The sequence below is a fragment of the Oncorhynchus clarkii genome, chromosome 23 (assembly GCF_045791955.1).
Source record: "Oncorhynchus clarkii lewisi isolate Uvic-CL-2024 chromosome 23, UVic_Ocla_1.0, whole genome shotgun sequence".
In the NCBI taxonomy this organism is placed as follows: Eukaryota; Metazoa; Chordata; class Actinopteri; order Salmoniformes; family Salmonidae; genus Oncorhynchus; species Oncorhynchus clarkii.
The window spans coordinates 15,222,775-15,235,555 of record NC_092169.1 but is presented as its reverse complement, the minus strand read 5'-3'; the positions used below and the strand labels follow the sequence as shown (position 1 = coordinate 15,235,555).

At 40.0% G+C, this 12,781-nt stretch overlaps 1 protein-coding gene across 5 annotated transcripts in view; it reads right to left on the bottom strand.

Annotated features, from left to right (window-relative positions):
• The window catches only part of LOC139381092 (C-terminal-binding protein 2-like), a 125,331-nt gene that overhangs the window by 31,419 nt on the left and 81,131 nt on the right, over positions 1-12,781 (bottom strand). The gene's annotated exons all lie outside the window — the stretch shown is intronic.

Here is a 12,781-nt window from a genome sequence, read left to right as displayed (position 1 = left end):
ATACAGTACCAGTCAACAGTTTGGACAAAAGTTTACTCATTCCAGGTTTTTTCTTTATTTTTTACTATTTTCTACATTATAAAATAATAGTGAAGACATCAAAACTATGCAGTGGTGGAAAAGGTACCCAATTGGCATACTTGAGTAAAAGTAAAGATACCTTAATAGCAAATGACTCAAGTAAAAGTCACCCAGTAAATTACTACTGGAGTATAAATCTAAAAGTATTTGGTTTTAAATATACTTAAGTATATTAAGCAAACCAGACGACACAATTTAATGTTTTAATTTTATTTACGGATAGCCAAGGGCACACTCCAACAGTCAGACATAATTTACAAACGATGCATTTGTGTTTGTGTTCGCCAGATCAGAGGCAGTAGGGGTCATCAGGGAGGTTCTGTTGATAAGTGTGTGAATTGGACCATTTTCTGTCCTGCTAAGGACTCAAAATGTAACGAGTACTTTTGGGTGTAAGGGAAAATGTAAGGAGTAAAAAGTACATTATTTTCTTTAAGTATGTAGTGAAGTAAAAGTTGTGAAAATATATAAGTAGTAAAGTACAGATACCCCCCAAAATGACTTAAGTAAAAATACTTTAAAGTACTACTTAAGTACTTTACACAACTAAGAAATAACACATACAAAATCATGGAGTAACCAAAAAAGTGTTAAACAATTCAAAATATATATGAGATTATTCAAAGTAGCCACCCTTTTCCTTGATGACAGCTTTGCACACTCTTAGCATTCTCTCAACCAGCTTCATGAGGTAGTCACCTGGAATGCATTTCAATTAACAGGTGTGCCTTGTTAAAATTAAATATGTGTAACTCCTTTCCTTCTTAATGCCAATCAGTTGTGTTGTGACAAGGTAGGGAGTATACAGAATATAGCCCTATTTGGTAAAAGACCAAGTCCGTATTATGGTAAGTACAGCTCAAATAAGCAAAGAGAAACATTAAGACCTTTGAACATTTCTTCAAGTGCAGCCGCAAAAACCATCAAGCGCCATGATGAAACTGGCTCTAATGGGGACTGCCACAGGAAAGGATGACCCAGAGTTACCTCTGCTGCAGAGGACAGTTTCATTTGAGTTACCAGCCTCAGAAATTGCAGCTCAAATTAATTCTTCATAGAGTTCAAGTAACAGACACATCTCAACATCAACTGTTCAGAGAAGACCGTGTGAAATCAGGCCTTCATGGTCAATTTGCTGCAAAGAAACCACTACTAAAGGACACCAATAATAAGAGGCCAAGAAACATGAGCAATGGACATTAGACCAGTGGAAATCTGTCCTTTGGTCTGATGTGTCCAAATTTGAGATTTTTGGCTCCAACTGCCGTGTCTTTGTGAGATGCAGAGTTGTTGCACGGATTATCTCTGCATGTGTGGTTCTCACCGTGAAGCACGGAGGAGGAGGTGTGATGCTGTGGGGGTGCTTTGCTGAGGACACGGTCAGTGATTTATTTATAATTCAAGGCACATTTAACCAGCATGGCTACCACAGCCTTCTGCAGCAATATGCCATCCCATCTGATTTGCGCTTAGTGGGACTATAATTTGTTTTTCAACAGGACAATGACCCAACACACCTCCAGGCTGTGTAAGGACTATGTGACCAAGAAGGAGAGTGATGGAGTGCTGCATCAGATGACCTGTTCTCCACAATCACCCGACCTCAACCCAATTGAGATGGTTTGGGATGAGTTGGACTGCAGAGTGAAGGAAAAGCAGCCAACAAGTGCTCAGCATATGTGGTAACTCCTTCAAGACTGTTGGAAAAGCATTCCAGGTGAAGCTGGTTGAGAGAATGTCAAGAGTGTGCAAAGCTGTCAGGCAAAGGGTGGCTACTTTGAAAAGTCTCAAATATATTTAGATTTGTTTAACACTTTTTTGGTTACGACATGATTCCATGTGTGTTATTTCATAGTTTCGGTGTCTTCACTACTATTCTACAATGTAGAAAATTGTTTTAAAAAAAGAAGAAAAAAAGAGTAAAAATAAAGAAACTTTTGACTGGTACCTTCTTCGGTCTCCCAAAACCCACAATAGTGGAATTTTGTAGACAGAAGGTGCTCTTTGGTAAAAGGGGTAAACTGTTCAACAAAAAGAAAGGAGGACCATGGCACTCTTCATATAATTCTTCTTTAGAGAGTACCACGATATAATACAATGTCCTCTTTTGAACAGCTTTTCCCAATCAACCCCGATTTGAAGAGGAAGTAGTTACAGAATTAATTGGACAACACCTAGTAAGCAATCAATCAAATATATTTTTAAAGCCCTTCTTACATCAGCTGATGTCTCAAAGTGCTGTACAGAAACCCAGCCTAAAACACAAAACAGCAAGCAATGCAGGTGTAGAAGCACGGTGGCTAGGAAGCAATATTATACACATTAAAAAGTGAAATACTGTAGATATTTTATAAAAAATGCATATTAAGGCTAGAAGTATTAGAACCCCTAGAAAGGTAGTTCTAACCTTGAATATGACTGGGCAAAGTGGTAAGAACAGGAGAGCCATCTATTTTATAGCTTCCCGAGCCCATTTGTTGAAAAGTACACTTTATTGATTTGGTGTTTCAACCGAAAGGTCGCTGCTTGCGAAAATAATAGGCTACTTCCCCGGAGATCACATGGGAGAAAACATCGCTCTGAGGTTGAGAGAAGCTTAAGGGTGTTTTCATTATAGTCATTTTAAGAACCGATCCCAGTCCTCTTTAAAGTGAACTCTGGGGTAAAAAAAATCTAAAGAACTCAGTTTACTTTATATTCACACAGCCCTTGCCTTTGAATGAGGATTCAACTCTTTTGCCAGTTTACTTCACCTATATTGTGGTCCGAGTCCTCTTTGCATTCACATTTCTATTTATTATGTCTCCCCCTCTTCCTCGGGTCCAGCAAAATTAAGGCAGTTATACAATTTAAAAACATCACAATACATTCACAACAAATTTCACGTTACATTAAGTGTGTGACCTCCGGTCCCTACCACATATCTACAACACAAAATCCATGTGTACGTGTGTATGCTATTGTGTGTTTGTATGCATGTGTCTATGTATGCATGTGTCTGTGCCTATGTTTGTGTTGCTTCACAGTCCCCGCTGTTCCCTAAGCGATATTTGTATTTTTTTTAAATCTAATTTGACTGCTTGCATGAGTTACTTGATGTGGAATAGAGTCACGTAGTCATGGCTCTATGTAGTACTGTGCGCCTCCCATAGTCTGTTCTGGATTTGGGGACTGTGAAGAGACCTCTGGTGGCATGTCTCGTGGGGTCTGCATGGGTGTGATTAAGTAGTGATTAAGTCAATCTCTCCTCCACTTTGAGCCAGGAGAGATTGACATGCATATTATTCATTGTAGTTCTCTGTGTACATTAAGGGCCAGCCGTGCTGCACCGTTCTGAGCCAATTGGAATTTTCTTAGCCTCTTTGTGGCACCTGACCACAACTGAACAGTTGTCCAGGTGCGACAAAACTAGGGCCTGTAGGACCCGCCTTGTTGATAGTGCTATTAAGACAGGGAAGCTTTTTATTATGGACAGACTTCTCCCCATCTTAGCTACTGTTTTATCAATATGTTTTGACCATGACAGTTAACAATCCGGTGTTACTCCAAGCAGTTTAGTCACCTCAACTTGCTCAATTTCCAAATTATTCATTACAAGATTTAATTGAAGTTTAGTGAATGAATGATTTGTACCAAATACAATGCTTTGAGTTTTTGAAATATTTAGGACCAACTTATTCCTTGCCACCCATTCTGAAACTAACTGCAGCTCTTTAAGTGTTGCAGTCATTTCAGTTGCTGTAGTAGGTGACGTGTATAGTGTTGAGTCATCTGCATTTACTCAAAGCCAGTGGCATGTCATTAGTAAAGATTTAAAAGAGTAAGGGGCCCAGACAGCTTCCCTGTGGAATTCATGATTCTATCTGGATTATGTTGGATAGGCTTCCATTAAAGAACACCCTCTGTGTTCTGTTAGACAGGTAACTCTTTATACACAAGAATCAGTCATTTGTGTAAGTGCTGTGCTTGTTTAATTTCCTTCCCTATAAGCCTGCTGAACGTCTGTTGTCAATTTGTTCACTGTAAAATAGCATTGTATCTGGTCATAACTTTTCTAAAGTTTGAGCCAGTTACTATTTTTAGGTAGTAGAATGACTTTTGCTTCCCTCCATACCTGAGGGCACACACTTTCTAGTAGGCTTAAATTGAAGATATGACAAATAGGAGTGGCAATATCGTTCGCTATTATTCTCAGTAATTTTCTATCCAAGTTGCCAGACCCCGGTGGCTTGTCATTGTTGATAGACAACAATAATTGTTTTGCCTCTTCCAACACTCACTTCACAGAATTCAAAATTACAATGCTCGTCTTACATAATTTGGTCAGATGTACTTGGATGTGTAGTGTCAACAATTGTTGCTGGCATGTCATGCCTAAGTTTCCTAATCTTGCCAATTTAAAAAAAATCATTAAAGTAGTTGCCAATATCATTGGGTTTTGTGATGAATGAGCCATCTGATTGAATTAATGATGGAGCGGAGTTCGCCTTTTTGCCCAACATTTCATTGAATGTGTTCCAAAGCTTTTTACTATCATTCTTTGTCATTTAGCTTTGTTTCATAGTGTAGATTCTTCTTTTTATCCAGTTTAGTCATATGATTTCTCCATTTGCAGTATGTTTGCCAATCGGTTGTGCAGTCAGACTTATTTGCCATTTATTTTGCCTCATCCCTTTCAACCATACATTTTTTCAATTCTTCATCAACCCACAGGGATTTAACAGTTGACAGTCATTTTCATAATGGGTGCATGCTTATTAGTAACTGGGACAAGCAATTTCATAAATGTGTCAAGTGCAGCATCTGGTTGCTCCTCATTACAAACCACGGACCAACACAGTCTTTCCATCAACAATATAGGAATCACTACAAAACTTATTGTTTGACCTCTTACACACTATATCAGGCCCAGCCTTTGGAACCTTCCTAGATATGGCTACTATATTGTGATCACTACATCCGATGGATTTGGATACTGCTTTCAAGCAAATTTCTGCAGCATTTGTAAAGATGTGGTCAATATATAATGATTTAATTCCTGTGCTGTTTGTAACTCCCCTGGTAAGTTGACTGATAACCTGAACCAGGTTGCAGGCACTGGTTACAGTTTGAAGCTTTCTCTTGAGTGGGCTTGATGAAAGCCAGTCAATATTTAAAATCACCCAGAAAATATACCTCTGTTGATATCACATACATTATCAAGCATTTCACACGTTATCCAGATACTGACTGTTAGCACTTCATGGTCTATAGCAGCTTCCCACCATAATGGGCTTTAGGTGAGGCAGATGAACCTGTAGCCATATTACTTCAAAAGTATTTGACATGAGATCCTCTCTAAGCTTTACAGGGATGTGGTTCTGAATATAAATGGCCCCACACACCTCCACCTTCGGCATTTGTGACCCAATTCAGTTAACTAGGCGTATGTTGGAAGTCACGACTTCACAGGAGAGCCATTTGAACATAAAACATTTGATCAAAACTAGTTTTTTGGCAGAAATGCCTTCTCGAACATGTGAACTTTCATGAGCCTTAATAGCACACTTGAATGCCATCTGTAAATACTAATAAAATGGTTAAATAGCGAGCCTTGTTGGTTAAGCCACAGAAAAAGTTGGCAACCTTCCCACTAGCTATGTTTTTTTTTATGTATTGTGTAATGGAGCTGCATAAACATTTTGCTCTTCATTTTCTGGAAGATCAAGTTTTGAAATCAGTGGAATTAGAGTATGATAGCTAAAGAGATGGAGAAAACACCCGTCTTCAAACTAGGGGCAACTGTGGTATGGCATTCCTGACAGGGAGATGCGTCCAACATGCATGATGATGTATACAGGTCAGATAATCTAGCAACATTTTCAGATATTACACGTTTCAAATTTTGATAGAAAGTGGTTTCATTTCAAGCTAAAGTGTACTGTTAGCTAGCTAGCCTATGTTAGCTGGCTGGCTCCCTAGCTGATGTTATTATTCATTTCCCAGGTCTGTTTTCTTTTCTAGTTAGAGCCTAGTGTTAGCTAGCTAACATTGAACCTGGTTGGTTAGTTCCCAGCACTGTGGCATTGTTGGCACTGATCTTTGTTGTTTAACTAGCTAACGTTTGTTGGTTGGTTCATTAGCTAACGCTAAGTGATGTGTGTACAACACCCATTGAATATGGCTTGTGTCAGCAAACGTCTGCAAAAAGTGTAATGAAATTGTTGCCAGCAGAGCTGTTTAGGCTGTTTTCATGTTATCCAGAAGTAAACAAACATCGACCAGAGCGTCAAGTGTGCGCTCCAAGAGCGAAACAAGGTGGGTGGGGCTAAAACTTAAGAGGGTGTGAACGATGCTGAATGGGTGTAGACAAAGCAGAGCTCTTCACTAGATACCAAAACATTCAACGGTGATTATCTCAAAGGTGAGTTGATCAACTCTCGAAGCAGAATTACTTTCCCATTGTTCCTCAAATGCAGTGTATGATATACCATTTTGTAGCTCTGAGTCTCTACTATTATCCAATGTATAAAAAAAAAAACATTTCAAATTTTGCTACATAAGACCGAATCCAGGTGGTGAGTCACATTTGTATTTTCTGTAGATCTTATAACCATGTATTGCTACCACTGTACCATTGAATGTCATCTGTTACTAGCAAATTATTGATTTCATCAACCTTGTTTCTTAAGCTACATATGTTAACGTGGGCTATTGCTATTGCACTTTTCTGGGATGCTTGATTGTTTTAATTGCTTTACTGAGAAGCTTAGCAGCGGTAGACATGCTCAGGTTATTTATGTTAGTGCAGGGTGAGCTGCACACAGTGGACTTCCTGCTAGTACACACCACCTAAGTGCTAACAGTATAACTCTGGTTCATAGGCACATGATTATATATACAATAGCTGTAGGATCAGCAGAGGCATTCAGGGCAGTAAGAGGAACATAAAATAGGTTAATTACATTGCGTCTTCCAGTGCTCCTGGGATAATGTACATTTGCTGAAGCATTATGACAACTCAGTGAAACAATGGTAGGTATTAAATGAGCTGGGCTTGGGTCTTTGATAAGTCATTGTCTCAACACAGCCTTATAATGCTGTGAAAGGATCCAGGAACCCAAACGACAATGATAATAATAATAATAATAATAATAATAATAATAATACGAGCTTTGTTTTCAGAAGGTATCAAAATTACATGGGTGTAGATACATGTTACACCCACAGAGCTGCAATAGTCTCGTAGCCAGTTATGGAGGGCTAAAAGTCTGCTGAACCATTCAATACCACAATTTAGGGAGGGCACAGGGTAAAATATTATAGGGTGTTTGTTGTTGTCAAGTAGTGACCCAATCAGTTCTTTAAAATCCATCTTCAGCTGTTCTGAGCATATGTCATTGAATCCCACATGAACTATGATATACTTCATTTCCTGATGCTGGTTTAAAATGTTTGGGAGAGACTTATTGATATCCTGTACTCGTGCTCCTGAATAGCATAACATTTTTGCTCCAGGGTCTGAGGCATTTCTCACCTTTGAGCTGCCCAATACAACAGCCAGAGAAGGGAATTGAGAAATCCACCCATTCCCACCCCTCACACAATTCGTTGAGCCTTTCACTGGCCCACGAGAAACAGGATATGGTACACCCGCTGCTCCCGGCAATAGGTTCAGACCTCAGCAGGAAGTGCCCTGTCAGATCCAGAGAAGGGGAAAGGAGCCGAACGACAACGACGGCGCTGCTGGAGTCAGCGTAGTTAGAGTTAGCACCGCCATTGCAGACACAGGCAGTTCCAGCGATGAAGGTGCAGGTAGATCAGGCACCAGTGAAGCTATTCCTAATGTCAATCTGCTCAAACCCCTCAGTCACTCCCGTCCGGTTAGCAGTATGCTGCTGCCTGCGGTTTCCACGACTTGTGACATTGACCAGCAGCTGATTGGAACACTCTTCTTGCTGTTCTCCGTCTACTTCACTACAGAATGGAGGAGGAGAAGCAGATGGAGACCACTTCCTTGGAAGGCAGGTTCCATGTAGCACAGGCCATTCGGATAGGGACAGATGACAAGGGGGGAAACATCCATTAGGCCCGAGCGGCATTCATAGGAGTTGAGAACGAGAAAGTTCCAATTTGCGTAGTATTGAGATTTGTTTGCTAAGCATAGCGACCTCATTCCTGTAGTCCTCCGCATTGGAACTCCAATTGTCAATATTGTCAAGGACAAGACCAAAATAAGCATAGCTTCTACAGCACTGGAAATGTTTGTTAGCTATTCCAGGAGAAGCAGGCTCCATTGCAACCTAGCTAGCTATCTAACTGGCTAGTTGGTAGCAAGTGTTGACACAGATATCCAAGTTCTTGAGTTCCTAAGTTGTCAGTGTCGGGTCGTTGTCTCCCGACAGCAGCTGTGTTCATTGCAACATTCACACAATGCACTCTATGTTTTTACAGTGCAGGTCAAGCCATTCCATCAGAATGTGTTATCGGACAGCTAGATATACTTACTTACATTTTAACAGCTAATAGATTGCATTTGTTAAAATATGAGACGTAATAATTGTAATCAGAAGATACTATTAAAATGTAAATATTATTGGTAACAGAATAAATAGCAGAAGAATAACTGTAGAGTAAATAATGCTGTAATTGAAAATTGTACACCCAATGTAGGCCCCTTTAAGAGCTAGAATAGATGTTGTATCCTATGTTGTGATTCTTACCAAATATGTTGTCTTTTCACAATATTCAAATCATTAGCCAAACAGTTAACTAAAAACAAAGTTTCTACTGTACAAATTCAGGTAGGATCTCCCCCTTTCGTTCCATCTACATCCATTGAAAAAACATTTTGCAACAGAATCGGCGTAATGAATACATATCATAATCTTCTCTATTTTGTGGCACCAATGTGAAGGGTGTGTGGTGTGGGAATAATGACAAGTGAACCTGGGGGGCTTTGTGTTTACATTGCCCTAAAAAAGGGAACCAGAACACGGAATTCAAGCGAACCGAACTCTCAAAATGGTCTCAGTTCGGTTCACTTCGGGGGCTCTTTTTAGGGTTCTGAGTTCCTTTGGAATATGTTCACACTGCAAAGATTGGCTGAAAGTGACCAAGTGTGAACACACCATTAGCTGCCTAGGGCCTGAATGAGGTTTGCATAACTATAACGGCGCAAATGTGGTAAAGGCCATCACGTTGAATGACTGGACCAGATTCCAATGTTTTGGACACAGGCTGCACCTTGTAATCGGTAGGCTACGTGTTACATATTTTTAAAGGGACTTTGACTTAATTTCTATTATAATAACAATTGTAGCCTACTTGTACATAATTACACAATCATAAGCTTCCTATTCCCACTGCAGCCTATGGCTGCCTGGAAACTAATTAACTTAGGTTATTTAATAACTCATAAATGGTAAAAAAAAAATAGTAACGCAATGATATTAATTAAATAATTAATTGGTGCTGTGCTTATAGCACACTACACTAAGTATACCACTGCTTTCTTTGAGTTCTATGCCATAGACCAGGTTTCCCCAGGTTTTTGTTGGAGATAAAAGACTAACAAGACCAGGAAATCGTCTCCAAGTGATTTTAATTTTGGAAATCTGTTCCCAAGAATTCACGCATAATAGAGAGACACATGTAAGCAAGATTTGAAATGATGTTTTATTCAAATATTATACAGTATATTGTAACGACCCTGGGATTATAAGCGCGGAAATCGACTCTGCCGCTTGAGCATGCTTTTGCGGCACAGTCGATAGCGCGACGGACCTCGGGCTAAATCTCTTTGATGATCCCTGCCATAGACTGACCAGGTGAATGCTATGAACCCTTATTGATGTCACTTGTTAAATCCACTTCAAATCAGTGTAGATGAAGGGGAGGCTACATGCTGAAGAAGGACTTTTAAAACTTGTAGACAACTGAGACATGGATTGTGTACAGTGCATTTGGAAAGTATTCAGACCCTTTCCCTTTTCCCCACATTTTGTTACGTTACAGCTTTATTCTAAAACGGATAAAGTATAAATCCACAATCTAAACACAATACCCCATAAGGACAAAGCAAAAAACGTATTTACGCAAGTATGAGACTCGAAATTGAGCTCAGGTGCATCCTGCTTCCATGGATCATCCTTGAGATGATTCTACAACTTGATTGGAGTCCATCTGTGGTAAATTCAATTGATTGGACATGATTTGGAAAGGAACACACCTGTCCATATAAGGTCCCACAGTTGACAGTGCATGTCAAAGCAAAAACCAAGCCATGAGGTCGAAGGAATTGTCCGTAGAGCTCCAAGACAGGATTGTCTCGAGGCACATGGGTACCAAAGCATTTCTGCAGCATTGAAGGTCCAAAGAACACATTGGTCTTCATCATTCTTAAATGGAACACGTTTTGAACCACCACGCTCTTCCTAGAGCTGGCCACCTGGCTCTTCCTAGAGCTCTTCCTAGAGCTGGCCACCTGGCCAAACTGAACAATCAGGGGAGTAGGGCCTTGGTCAGGGAGGTGATCAAGAACCCGATGGTCACTCTGACAGAACTCCCGAGTTCCTCTGTGGAGATGGGAGAACCTTCAAGAAGGACAGCCATCTCTACAGCACTCCACCAAATCAAGCCTTTATGGTAGAGTGGCCAGAACGAACCCACTCCTCAGTAAAAGGCACATATTGAGTAATGAGTTTACAAAAGGCACCTAAAGGACCCTGACTATGAGAAACAAGATTATCTGGTCTGATGAAACAATGATTGAACTATTTGGCCTGAATGCCATGCGTCAAGTCTGGAGGAAACCTGGCACCATCCTTACGGTGGGGCATGGTGGTGGCAGCATCATGCTGTTGGGATGTTTTTCAGCAGCAGGGACTAGGAGACTAGTCAGGAGTGAGGGAAAGATGAACAAGGCAAAGTACATAAAAATCCTTGATAAAAACCTGCTCCAGTGCTCTCAGGACCTCAAGCTCGCGACTCAATATTAGGAGGATTTTCATAATATTAGGAAGATGCTCCCGAGGGGCACAGTGGTCTATGCACTGCATCTCAGTGCAAGAGGCATCACTGCAGTACCCGAGTCACATAGGGCGGCGCACAATTGGCCCAGCTCCGTCCGGGTTTGGCCGCAGTACGCGTCATTGTAAATAAGAATTTGTTCTTAACTGACTCTCCTAGTTAAATAAAGGTTAAATAAAAAATAAAAAAATATTGTTTTTATGATGTTTGGTATACTCAGTGTATATTTTGACAATCATGTTAAAAATGTATGTTTGTTAATATGTAGGTGTAATAATCCTACCTATTATCATATGTATAACAATGTTGGAAAATATTTGTTGAATTTGGTTTTGTAATCAGTTAGCACAGTATGTATTCGTTCATATGATCTCATTTTAGAAGTGATGTAATCTACCCTGAGATTTGTTTTAACCATGTCTGACTGAATAAGTGTTTGAAAATCGCAATTCATAAATCGCAATTAGAATATCTGGCCATAAAATCGCAATGAGATATTTTGTCCAAATCGTGTAGCCCTAGGTGTTACTAATGAACATATTGAGGCTATCGGCATATCATATCTAAATATTTATATAGGCTTACTAATTATGAAGACGGTACAGAGGAACAGCTTAAATGGTTGAGATATTCCCTATATCATGTTGTCAAATGTCAGAAATTATACTCAGACATACTCCATGCAACCAAAAAAACGGTTGACTCTGACGATTTCTACAATGCAAAATTATATTAACTCCTGCTCTCAAAAAGGGCACATGCCATTATTGCTCCGTGGTCATATTTCAACACGAGGTGACTAAAATGTCATTATTATGACTCTCCTCTAGCTCACAGTATTAGCTCAAGCACCCTTTTTTCAACACAGTGCCATAGAATGCAAATTCTCAGCCATTTCCACCAGTCCCCACTCTAGTGAAACCTTTCGCCCGCTCCTTAAAAGATCATCTTTCTGTGATTATGACCAAACCCCTGTTGCCTAGCAACACACAATTAAGGAATATGCTTTCAGAGAGGCTTTGCAGGCTTCCATTAACAGATGAAATTACCAAAGCAACAAATGTCAGCCGCATGCACATTCATTTGTTGTACGAAGTGTGTGTTTAACATGAGGAAACCCTTGTGTGCAAAAGCGAACTAGGGTGAGCTATTATCATGGCTGCAGATTTTTACAGCAGAGAAAGGTAGCTAAACAGAAAGGGTCCTTTAGACATAAACAGAAGAAGTACCATCTTTTTCCCCCCTGAGACTAGACAGACTTCATAAATCCATTTGTTCTCAATCTGTAGGGGAGCTGTCGGAGCCAATGGTTATAGCTCTAGTACTGGGGGAATCCAAAGATGTCAGCCTAGCCTGTGGATTAGCAGTGTTGTAAAAGGAGGATCTAAAGGACTAAACCCTTTTGCTTCTCATTCCAGTAACTCAGAGAAAAGACACAATTGCTGATCGGTGATCATCACATTCATTTCATTTCAGCAGCACAGCTAGGATGTTGTCCAACCCGATGGATGCTTTCCAATAGCATTATTATTGAACAACTTTGATGATGAATCATACTTGTTGAAATCATAGCTAGTGCTGGTAATTTCTCACATCTTCCAAATTTCTGTAGCACCAACGTTAAAGAGCTACAGTATACAATATAGTTCATTTCAACATTCCCTACAATGGTCACTGCTGCACCTGAACA